This window comes from Canis aureus, chromosome 29, assembly GCF_053574225.1.
Source record: "Canis aureus isolate CA01 chromosome 29, VMU_Caureus_v.1.0, whole genome shotgun sequence".
Taxonomy (NCBI): Eukaryota; Metazoa; Chordata; class Mammalia; order Carnivora; family Canidae; genus Canis; species Canis aureus.
In genome coordinates this window covers 33,226,470-33,239,283 of record NC_135639.1, presented here as the reverse complement: position 1 = coordinate 33,239,283, position 12,814 = coordinate 33,226,470, and positions in this window count along the sequence as shown.

Genomic DNA, 12,814 nt, shown 5'->3' with positions numbered 1-12,814 from the left:
ACATCTATTTATTAAAAAATTTTTTAAGTTGTTCACTTTTAAAAGGAAGCATCTGGCTGAGTGTTCTTTGTTTTGTTTGGTTGTTGTTTTGTTTTGTTTTCCTTTCTCAGGCAACCTGCAAGAGGATGAATGAAAAAATAAACAAACAACATAAAACTTTATTCAGTAAATACAACAATCCATAAAACAGCCTTCAGCGTGTATAATAGTATCCATGGAGATGGATAAAATGGGATGGCAAAAAAAGGCCAAGAGAGAGAAGGAAAGAGGAACAGAGAGGGAATGAGAGAGACAAATGTCCTGGAAGATAGGAAAGGAAAAGCCTAATGCTGACTCCTCCTCATACCACTCTCCACGCGCCCAACCCTAGTGCCTGAACTCCTCTTACATCCTCATTGTGCAAACGCTACACCTCCTTGGCCTATGTCCACAAGCCTCTGGAACTTCTCTCTAGTCTATTCAGCTGGATCCCTTATGCCTTGGATCCAACCCCTGGGCCACCCTGATAAAATCAACCACAGGATCTTCTTTCACCAAACATGTCTGAATCTCCTCAAGAATAATGAGCACACTCCAGGTAGAAATATCCCTATGATAGGTTATGCATCTTAATTATCCAGTACTTTTTTGAGAGTGTGCATGGTTTTATTGACTACATTTTGGATGGCTCATTTTTAGGAGTGGAGAAAAAAATACATGCCTAGCTCTTTATAAATTCAGCATTTCCTGATTTTCTGTTTAGCACCATTGCCATCCGAGATATTGAGAATGACTAATTCAAAAGGGCCTTTCTAACCCCCTAAAACATAATTCTCTAGTATTCACAGCACTAGCCATTCTGTCAAAATATCTTATATGCAGCCCTATTATTTCTTTTATTTAAATAAATTCAAGTTGTTAATAGTGAAATTAGATAAGCAGGATAAAAATCTTAGAGGAAAACAAAATCTATTCCTTAAATTTTACTCACAGAAATAGGATGCTTTCAAATATACACATTAAAAAAATAGTTTACTGTAAAATGTGGAGGAAGAAAAAATATAAAAAATAGTTCTGAAAAACCATTAGGAATTATAAGTCATCAGTAAAGTAAATACATCTCATCATTTCCTTCCTCCCACCACAGCTTCTGGCCCCCATTGATTCTGCAGTGTCTCTTGGTAAAGAGCACACAGAGAGCGGAAGTTAAAGATAGATAAGTGGATTCTAAAGTCTGTGAACTCAGTAATTTTATCTTCCTTCAGCCAATCTTTAATTTAGGCAAGGACTCAGAAGTCAGCTTCCACTGCTCATCCCTATTCTTGGCCTTCCAGTTATATCAGATAATCCTTTTAAGGCCTGGCATTCTTATTGTCAAATACAATTGCTGGTTAATCTGATGGCTGCCTCCTTTCCTAAAGAAAGTCCTTCTAAAACCAGATGAAATTATGTCAGATCTGGCCTCAGAGCTCCAAGCTCCTCCCTAGCCTCTGGTTCCAACAGTGAAGAATGAGCGATGTTCTCAGCAGACCTGGGAATGGGAGACCCCTGACCTGGTTCCATTTATGTTCTGAATTTGTGTTAAGTCTTTAGAATGCCTGGGTAGCTCAGTGGTTGAGCATCTGCCTTTGGGTCGGGGTGTGATCCCAGAGTCCCGGGATCGAGTCCCACATCGGGCTCTGCCTATGTCTCTGTGTGTCTCTCATGAATAAATAAATAAAATCTTAAAAAAAAAGAAAGTCTGAAACTGTGTGTCTCTCATGAATAAATAAATAAAATCTTAAAAAAAAAGAAAGTCTGAAAGTGAAGCCAGAAGTTTATTTGAATTCTATTATGAAACCAGTTAATTTTCTGGTCTACTAGAAGGGTAGCAGAGTGATTTGTCTAAAAACAATGTCACGCCTCTGCTCAAAAGCATCCAGTGGCCCTTCTCACTCAGAGAGAAACTTCTTCAGCCAACAAATTCTTTTTTTTAATTTTATTTTATTTATTTATTCGTGAGAGACACAGAGAGACAGGACCTAGTATATAGGTATATACCTAGTAGTAGATCTCTATTATTTTTATCCTACTTTATTTTGAGCATTTTTTACTATCTGATATATATTTACTCACTTTCTTTTCTTTTGCCTGCTCTTTTCCTGCCAGAATATACGCTCCCTGAAGATGATTTTTGGTCTGTTTTGTTCACTGCTTAGACTAGTACTGGCACATGGTAGCCAGCAATACATGTACACTGCATGAATGAAAGAGTGCTAGTATCATTAGGGCAAACTGAAGGGAGGAAAATCTATTAAATCAGCAAGTTGATTGTGTACACATTACAGGTTACTTTGTCAAGAGGTTTGGAATGATAGCTTACAGGGAAGGAAGAAAATTTTTAGAGCTATCAGCCCGTGCCTTAGTCAAACAACCACGTTGTGGTCCCGGCTCCTCCTCTATAAAATGTCAGGATTGGACCAGTGTTCCTGACACCCTGTAGCTCCATATTCCATGATCCAACATAAAAATTAACAATTGACTTGATTTGCTCATGCAAGTGTTTATCATTCATTCACTCACTCATTCAACAAATATTTATTAAGTGCCTTCATGAGTCAGACAGCACGCAGGTGCCTTATTTGGACTATTGACAATCATAATCTACGTGGAGGGGAATTACACCCTTGCTGATTTAATTTTTTTTCTTTTTTTCTTTTTTTCTTTTTTTTTTTTTTGTGTGTGCGTATCAACAACTACAGCTAAGTTGGGCTCTAAAAAATGAATGCTATCTCTTAACTCTTTTAAGTTTCTAAGACATAGGCAGAAACTGGAAAGCTGAAAAATATCAACATCAACATAAGTTTATTATTATTTATTTTAGTGTCTTCCAGTTTTTCTAAAACATACTCATTATCAGAAATAGAGTGGTAAGTGGGGTGTGGTGCAAAAACCTCTGCAGACTGATTGGCCATAGCTTTTGCTCTGTGGAAAACTAGTGTTCACCCTACCTCTTATTGTCGTTTTCATGATGGTCACAGACTGAAGCATTGCCTGAAATGAGACAAATTTCTCTATCATTTCTTTATCCAGGCAGTTTATGGCTTGACTTAGCATACTTCCTCAAATGTTGGCGGGCAGAAGGAGTTAGAGAGTCAAAAGCCTTTTTCTAGAGGTGCTTGGGTGGCTCAAGCATCCAACTTTTGATTTCAGTTCAGGTCTGATCTCAGGGTCCGGGATGAAGCCCATTGGGCTCCATGCTCAGCAGGGAATCTGCTTGAGTTTCTCTCTCTCATGTTTTCCTTTGCCCCTTCCCTGCTTGCACATGCCGGGATGCTCTCTCTCTAAAATAATAAATAAAATATTTTTAAAAACAGGCCTTTTCGGGATGCCTGTTTGGCTTAGCAATTGAGTGTCTGCCTTTGGCTCAGGTCGTGATCCCGGGGTTCTGGGATCAAATCCCACACTGGGGTCCCCGCAGGGAGCCTGCTTCTCCCTCTGCATAGGTCTCTGCCTCTCTCTCTGTGTCTCTCATGAATAAATAAAATCTTTAAAAAAAATAATAAAGCCTTTTCTACTCCTATTGACATCGTGTCTGTGAATAAGCCACACATTGTTCCCTTGTACTTTGGTTTCCTCATTAGTAAGATTGTGGGTTTAGACTTTAGACCCCAGGCTCTTTCAGGCTGAACATGACTATCTGTAGAAGAAGAACAATCCTTGCAGAAAAAAGAAAAAAAAAAAAAAAAGAACAAGAACAATTCAAAACAGACAAAAAGCCAAGGTGATAAGATAATAAGATGTCCTATTGTCCAAAGGCCTTATTTTTGCTGGAGAGATACACTTGCAAAATCACTGGCTATGTTTTTGGACCAAATACCCCAAAATGTACTTTGTCTGAAATATTTGCTATGATTAAGTTCCAGGAACAATTTTTCAACATCTGCCTACTGCATTTTTAAAATTAATTAATTTATTCATGAGAGACACAGAGAGAGAGAGAGAGAGGCAGAGACATAGGCAAAGGGAGAAGTAGGCTTCCTGCAGGGAGCCTGATGTGGGACTGATTCCAGAACCCTGGGATCACACCCTGAGCCGAAGGCAGATGCCCAACCACTGAGCCACCAAGGTGTCCCTGCCCACTGCATAATGTTAAGAAAGTGTCTTGGGAGAGTGAAGTGGACTTGGGAGGTAATATGTAAATGCTTCATTCAACAAACGTTTAATTGCCTATGATGTCCTAGCCTGCAAGCAGGAGGTGGTTAACATTTTTTCATCCACACTCTGCATTGGGTCTCCATGAGACAGGTATCACTGGCATACTTTGTTTCATAAATGAGGACAGCTGAGGCTCTAAGATGTAAAAAGCTTAGCTTTGTGAGGATTATACAAGTCATGGACAAAGTCTATGGGCCCCCAAAGATTGGACACTCTTTCACCCTGTAAATACCACTCCAAACACATCTTTCACATTCACTGATGGATCTAGAATGTTATATTTGCATATGAAGTGAACAATATGTATTGGAGATAATAGGTGTTAATAATTACAATTCTTTTTCTTAAAAAAGGAGGATATTTTATCCTGTAACTGGAGAGTTTTATGAAAAACTGAAAAATCTGACCAATTCCTTTATTTTAAATCACCAAAGATAAATCATAAGGCACCTCTCTAAAAGGAAAAGTCTGTAGTGAACTTTGGAAGCTCTGAAGTGCTGTTTGCAAGAAAATTTAGGTGAATATATTATTCAAATTTTGTATGGGGGGCGGGTTCCCTCCCCATATATCAGAAGTCGTTAATAGATACCTCCCCTAAAGTGAACTCAGTAACTAGATGACCAGGACACTACATGTTACCTCAATTCCTAAGATGTCAATTTCCTTATTTGCAGGATATGAGGGCTATATGGGAAGATCTGCAACTTAGTTCTGCTCTACAGCCCTTTAATGTGATCCTGGGATATAAATCATGCTGGCAGGGCACCTGAGTGGCTCAGTTAAGCAGCTGACTCTTGATTTAAGCTCAGGTCATGATCCCAGGGTCCTGGGATCGAGCCCCACATCAGGCTCTGTGCTCAATGAGGAATCTCTCCCTCTCCCTCTGCCCCTCCCCCTGCTCACTCACTCTCTCTCTCAAAACAATAAATAAAATCTTTAAAATCAACCAATCACACTTTCCAAATAATTCTGTAAAATTGTAAAAAAAAAAAGGAAAAAAATGTTGGCTGTAAATTAGTTGTATCTACTGGTCATAAATGATAGAAACAGCTCTTGGTATTGTAAAATAATAAAATAAACTCTGGAAATTGAAGTAAAAGCAATAGAATGAAGCTTAGAAATAGGAATGAACTAGAAAGTTTTAGGTAGTAGAAACAAAGAAACATCATCTTCCTGTTCAGTAGGTTTAACTGTTTAGGGCCACTGTAATGTTTCAGAGAGAGAGCATCTGAACGATTTAGTTTAGAATTTCTGCCCTGCTTTGGCCAAGGGAAGGAGACTGCTCATGTACAGTGGATCTATATTATTTCTGATTAGAGGTGACCATAGAACCCCCCCAAGCAAAAGTTGGGTGCTGTTACCAGAAGAAGAGAGAGGAAGCTGGGCAGGCAAAAACAACAAATGTCCGTGAACCCAATGTCAAGAATTTGGCCTTACTGTCCCCTTGGAGGGATCTGTGACACAGGTTTGGGGCTAGGGACAAATACAAGCCATGAATAGACACATGAGGATAAACCCTGGACCAAAGCTATGGTCTAGGCCAGGAAGGGGCAGGCTGGAGCTGAGGAAGGCAGATGACAAGAGAGGACACTTAGAGCTCTGAGGGGTGAGCAGCTGTATTTTCTGATACGCACTTCATCCAGCCGCCTGCACTGAGAATGCACCACATGGTCAGTGGAATGGAATGCAGGGCAGACACCAGCCCCTCCAAAGCACAGAAATCTGATATAATGTCTTCAGCCTAATGCATGTCCGGGCATTTTCTCTGATTTAATTCCAATTCTTTGTGATGTCCAACAAAATAAAGATGGCCAGGCTGGGTCAAAGGGTCAGACCAGTCAAGTGAGAGTGGTCATGCCCAAACTGCACATTTAGGTGAGGCCAGGTACAGTTGAGGGTAAAACTGCCCTTTCCCCTTTCACAAGCTGAGGCTCATACAGCTGATACTGGAGAGGGGTCCTGGTTTGCTTTGGAAGGGGCTGGTACCTCAAGGGTAGAGGAGACTGCTATGATAGAGGCATGGGGCACAGCAGCTTTTGGAGCCAAGGACTGGAGCCAAAGGAGCAATAACAGCTGCCAGATCCAAGAGGTCAATTTGAGACTGTGTTCAAGAATGAGGCAAGAGACCAGGAGCTAGGATTTAAAAAGGTCTGGAAACACAGTGGGAAGTGGGATGGTTTGAAAAAGTTCAGGATATAGACTATACAGCCCAAGGGCCAAAGTCTTGTTTTCACTGGGTGTTGGCCACATGGCAGGGACCTGGCAGCCAATCAGAATAATTTCATAGCATAGAGCTGGCCTGGAGGAAAATGGGCAAATACCCAAGGTGTCCATGGACACCTGAGCAGGCAGGAACTAGGAGTCTAAAGGCTGGAATCCAGAGTCCCAGAGGTCAAAAAGTGGGCATTAGCCAATAAGACAGACCTCTACTTCCAGCAATACCTCCAAGTGAGGACACCAGGTCATTGGACTTGGTGGTGATGCCATCTTCTAATTGGGTAAGTACAGACTCTTAAAAAAAAAAAGGTCCTGTTTCTCTAAGCAGTTTTCAACCATGGCGGCACACTGGAATCACCTGGAATCTTGAATAGGTCAATGCCAGGACTCCGCCAATAGAGTCTAGTTTAGTTAGTTTGGGCATAGCCTGGACTTTAGGGGTTTAAAACTGTCTTTAATCAGGATTAAAAATATAAATATTCAAAACTTGGAAAATTACAAAATGTCAACTAATCCTTCTACAAACAAACTAGCTCCTGATCAATAACTCAAATGCCCTCTTTGTGAGTTCTAGGGAAAAAAGAACCCTACCTCATTCATCTCTTTTTCTCTCAGCATCCAAAACAGTTCTGGGCATATATTAAACACTCATTAAAAATATTTCCAGTTGAAATAAAATATTTCTCAAAGGGCACACAACAAAAGTGTTAAGTTGTTCTTTTGGTAGTGAAACTACGGGTGCCTTTTTTCTTTATTTTTTAATCTCAATTTTTGTATTTTTCAACAGTGAACAGGAACTACTTTTACAGTTAAAAATGCATATTTTAAAAATTCTCATTGGGAAGACCTATTGAATCTCCAGTGGGGGGAAAAAAAGGAATGCTTAATGTCATCATTGCTTAAATATTTCCCAATGAAGTAGTTTAACATTCATACCAAGACTGCGAAGATTCAGTTTGAGTTTGAGAAACTAATAATTGATGGGACTAAGAGACAGGAGCAGTTATGCACATTTTGCAAATGCTTGCAGACAGCAACAGGAAATAAGAAGATATATAACTAAATGCTTTACCAAACAGGCCTGAGGTAGTGATTACTGCTGGATGAGAACATTTGAACATCTGGTCTGCTTTTTCAATATCTAATTTACCTTCAAACATCAAATACTCAGTTTCTAAGTTGATGATTACAGAATACTATTAGAGGCGTCACATCAAGATTCCTCCACCTCAAAGGATTCCTTAAAAAAAAAGCTGAGGTTTTTGTTTTTGCTTTTAATAATCTGTAGTGGCTCTAATCAAGGATTACTAAACCTTGGGTCAGAGTATTTATTGTGTTTAATCTACTAATGGAACAGTTGTATCTTGTAAATTATTTCAAATATTATTAGATTTGTGTTTGCCTATTTTTAAAAAATTCTTTTTTTTAAGGCACTTCATACTCCACTTGCACTACCTACAAAGCCCTACACCTACAGACAGTGGAGTCTACAGAGGGTGGCCACAGCAAACCTCCGTTAATAAGGTTGTTGTGATGCAGGACAAGTCACCACCATAAATGAAAACATTATAGCCAAATGTGAGAGGTTTTCTTTACCCTATCAGAATTGTAAGCAGTTTCCCCTCTTAACTTGCTTATACAGAAAGCACACTTTAAAAACATTAAAAAAAAAAAAGATACAGAATACCATAAATGGATATTTGTCTATTGTTCTATTTTGCAGACTATATGTGGTAAGGTATTGTTGGAATACCTAAGTGATGGCTGTTTATTGTTTTGGTTAACACGAAATACAAAAAGAGAAGATACTTGAAGAGTACTGAAAGGAGTATTGCAGATGACAGATTTAGTAATGGCTCCAGCAGACCTCAAAGGATTAGTTTTACAGCAAGAAACTTGGGGTAACCTGGCTAAATATTTCACTCACGTGATCAAGGAGGTTGGGGGTCAGATGGCTGGGATTTGCTTAGCAGTGCTGGTGACTGTGGCTTGGCCAAGGCTTGGGGTTAATTTCTCCCCCATTGCTTCAGACTCTACAGAACATCCTGCTTATGCCCTGTGCTCCACTGTAGAACTTGTGGTCTCACCCCTCAGGTCGAGGCTATCTTAAAATGGCAAGATAAGGAGCAGGACTGGAGCCAATCTTTAAAAAGGAGGAGGGCTGGCTGGCTTAGGCTGCTGGGTGTGAGAGAGATGAAGATGTTCTTGTCAAAAGCCCAGCAAGGATCCTTTCAAATTTCGTTGTTATAAATGTCCTGCATTTAGGCAGCATTTCCCACTTTAAAAAAAATTAATTAATTAATTAATTTTTAAAAAAATTTATTTATTTATTCATGAGACACACACACACACACACAGAGGCAGAGACACAGGCAGAGGGAGAAGCAGGCTCCCCACCGGGAGCCCAATGCAGGGACTTGATCCCAGGACCCTGGGATCTTGAACCAGAGGCAGACGCTCAACAACTGAGCCACCCAGGTGTCCGTCCTACTTTGATCCAACGGAGTAGGCACTGGGAAGGAGAGAAGCAGGAGGAAATGAGAATGCTTAGGGCCTGGAGAGTAAGGAAGGCTTTTGCACAGGATATGATTTATCTGGACCCCAGTTGATTTCTCACTGGGGTTCCACAAACTGACCTGCATTATCAGAGCCTCTTCCATATTCATTTGAATTTTTTTCAGTGATGGAACATTTATGCTTTCAGTGGTTGCATCTGAATTTTGGAATAGCCGAGCCGATTCAATTAGAATTAAGCTGAGCCAATCATAACCTACATTTGGATAGAGCTTTTCATTTCACGAGATGCTATAACAATGCCTTGTTTCATTTAATCTCCAGGACAACCCCTGGAGTAGGCACTATTATTCTCTAGTTGTAGAGGAGGAAAGTAAGTTTGAAGCAGTTAAAAGATGTGCAGAATTGCAAAACAGAGGCTGGACTTGAATCCAGATCTGATTCCAAATCCATTGCTTTTTACTCCATATCAGAGATGCTGTTTTTAATTTAAAATATATGAAGCAGTAGTATGGGGCAACTTAACTAATTTTAATACACACTAGGATAATCTTGGGCTAAAGACAATTCAAAAAGAGGATTTCCAAAACATTTTAAGCAATGTCATCCTCACCAGGATAAACATGTGTTTTCCTAAGAAATAAATGTATGGTTTTCCTATCTTTCCAAATGCATGGTTAGATTTTCAAAGTCCTATTATTTTATTGTTACAACTGGTAAGACTTTAAAATGCTTACTATATTTGCTTCCATAAAAATCACTACGCAGGAAAAAATACTATTTAACATCTGGGAAAAAGCTATTAGACATCTGGGAAAGAAAAAATTGCAAAGAGCCTCTAATAGGACATAAAACCAGACTTATGGGCTACTTTTTATCTGGGAAAAGAAAAAAATGTTAGCATAATAATAGTTATACCTATACCAGAAGAACCTCATTATATTTCAAGGTTTTATTCTAGAGATTCCAAGGAAATAAAGAAATGTGAGAGGGGTATTTCCCTAATTCATTTTTTTCCCTCCCATTTTTGGTTTTTGGTCATTTGTTCCATTATACCCACCTTTCTTTTAGGTGACTATGTAGGAAATCAGCATGCAATAGTGTTCTATCAAGATAAAAGTGTCCTGTAGGTGCCATAATTGATCATTGAGTGGCTGGACACCGGTGTGCTCCAGCAGCTCAGAGCTGAATGTTAAATATTCAGGAATTTTGGGAGCCAATTGTTAAACTGTTGGTACTTCAAACTACAGGGGGAGTATTTACAGCATGGAAATCAAGAAACCTGCTACAAATCAGGGTTCCCTCCCCACCCAGAGCTAGTTTGCCAGCACATTTCCTGTCAGTCTGAGGAATTAAGGATGGGGTTTTGCTACTTTACAAATGTTGAAAGTCAGAGAAGAACGAAGAATGTGCCATTTTGTCCAGTAACTTTGGATTTGATTCATAGAGTTTTAATAAAGCTGAGAGAGTTGGACTGCATTTAGGGACATTTCTGCAATGTCGAACAAACGTTTGGCACCACATAAGCAATTCAATATGGTTACAGTGAGTTGTTTAATTTACCTTCGGGTTAAAATGATGTAAGGTGGTCACTACATATTGTCAAATGAAAAAAGCAAGTTACGAACTGCATACTGTTGATCCAAGAAAAAAAAATCAATGTCGATATGTATATTCTGGAAAAATATATACCAAACTGATGAACTCTTATAAGAGCGGGGAGGAAGAATAATGTTTACTCTTTTTATTTCTGGATTGTACTTTATTGCTTTCTTTTTTTAATGAACATTATATTTCCTTATAACTAAATAATAATTTTAAAAGAAGGAAGAGAACCATACAATGTCAGATAAATTTGGTCAGGCTAACAATTTGACAATGATATGCTCATAGCATAAAACTGATGCAACTGATTATTTTCATCCCCATTCTTATAGTCTCATTCTATTTTCCCTTTTTAATTGTCTTGACTTTTCAAACTGTTGTTCTCGATAAATGCATTTCCATCTTTTGGGCTCCAAATTTTCAGTTTAAAATACTTTAAAATTGTACCTGCTTTAAAATACTTTAAAGGAAGTTCCTATATTTCATGAAAGACATACCAACTCCACCGTTGGGATGAGTTAGGTCTTAAAAGCCCACCACTATGTCCAGGATCAGTTAGGTCCTGGACTGTGTCCATTAGCAAGCCCCAGAGGACTCCTAATTCCAATTGCTGGTTGCAGGCAGAGTTGACAAGATTTTCTTCTGGCAAACTGCTTTGCTCTTGTCAAGGAAAATTTGTAAATGGAAAGTTTGTTCATAGGGAAGTTTCTGGAGAACTCTAGCTAAGTTGTATTTCTGGCTTGGCCATAAATGAACTACATTACTTTGGGTTAGTCATTTAATCTTCTAGAACCTCATCTGAAAATAGGGATAGTACTGTATTTCCATGACTCTAAGATATACATTTCCTCCTATATTTTACTACTCCTGAGATGGGATGTGTCTAAATAAATTTTCCAGCTTCCGGGCCCAGTATGGGAGATAAATGTCATTTGTGAGTGTAGGAGAACTTCGAAATTTCCATAAAGGTATCTGTTCAGTTCATATCACTTTGCATTTGGTAGCACTGCATGTGTTTATTTGCATTTCATCTTAAGTAACTCTACATTTACATTTATTCTAAGTAAAGCAAACCTTAGTCACTGGAGGACTGATGAAATCTCCATATTTTCTTGTTAAGTAACAACAGACACTCTCTAATAACTATTAAGAAATACAGTCTTCCACTGGTGACATGTCACAACCAAGGGAAAGGGAAAATAACACTGGCAGGCTAATGTTAATAATTAATTAAATTAGTTATTAACACTAATGTTGTTAATGTCAATTTAATAAAGATTAAATGAGATTTTGCTCATAAAATGCTTAGGATACTACCTGTTACATAGTAAGCACTCAAGAAACATCTTCATCATTGTCATCATCACACTTTGCAACACATTCATTGAAAATAACTTACCATATCCATATCTCACAAACCCTGGGCAAGGAAGGCAGTGAGATCTGAGATGATGGTTCTCAACCTTAACCAAACCTCAGAGTTACATGGTGAGATTTTGAAAAATATCAGTGCCCTGAGACCCAGACCAATTAATCCTCTAAAGGTTGGGCTCTGGCACTTGAAGTATTAATAAAGCCTCCCCAGTGATTCTAATGTACGTCACATTGTTAGTGATTCTCAAACTCAGCTGCACATGAGGGACCCCCACAGCTCAGCGCAGCACATGAGCTTCTCAGGGTAGAGATCTAGGTATCAGGTTTTCTTTCCTAAGTGGTAAAGCCCAAACATCAGAATAACCTGGGACCCTTGTAATTGAATTCAGACTCACATACACCCCAGTCCCCCAATTCTTACTTAGGTCTCAGGTGAGAGCCTTGTAGTCTATATTTTTAATAAGGTCCCCAGTTTATGCTGTGATATGGATTTGAGAATCATCAATCTAGCTTCATTCACTAAATCGGCAGTTAAAAGAGCTAGTCTTAGTTCTGCTAACTAGTTCTCTTGTACAGTTCTCCTCTATGAAATAAGGAGGTTGGGACATTTGTTGTGCTGTCTGGTGAAGGCAGCCTTCTGTCCACCTTTTTTGGGAGTGTGTGATTTTAATGGGAGCTGCCAATCTTCCTATAGAAGTCATCTCCCAGGCCACTGTGATTGGTCTAAGGTTGAATATTTACCCAAAGTGAGTCAATTGGAGTAATTGTGCAACAGTTTTGGACTTCAGGCCATAGAACCAAAGATTCTGAGACTTCTCTGGTGATAAAATGGAAGTTGCTTATCTGGCAGCCACAGATACCTATTCCTCTGCCACAACCAAGGGAATGAAGGTGATGTTCTAAAAAGCCAAGATGAGAGGTAGAGAGA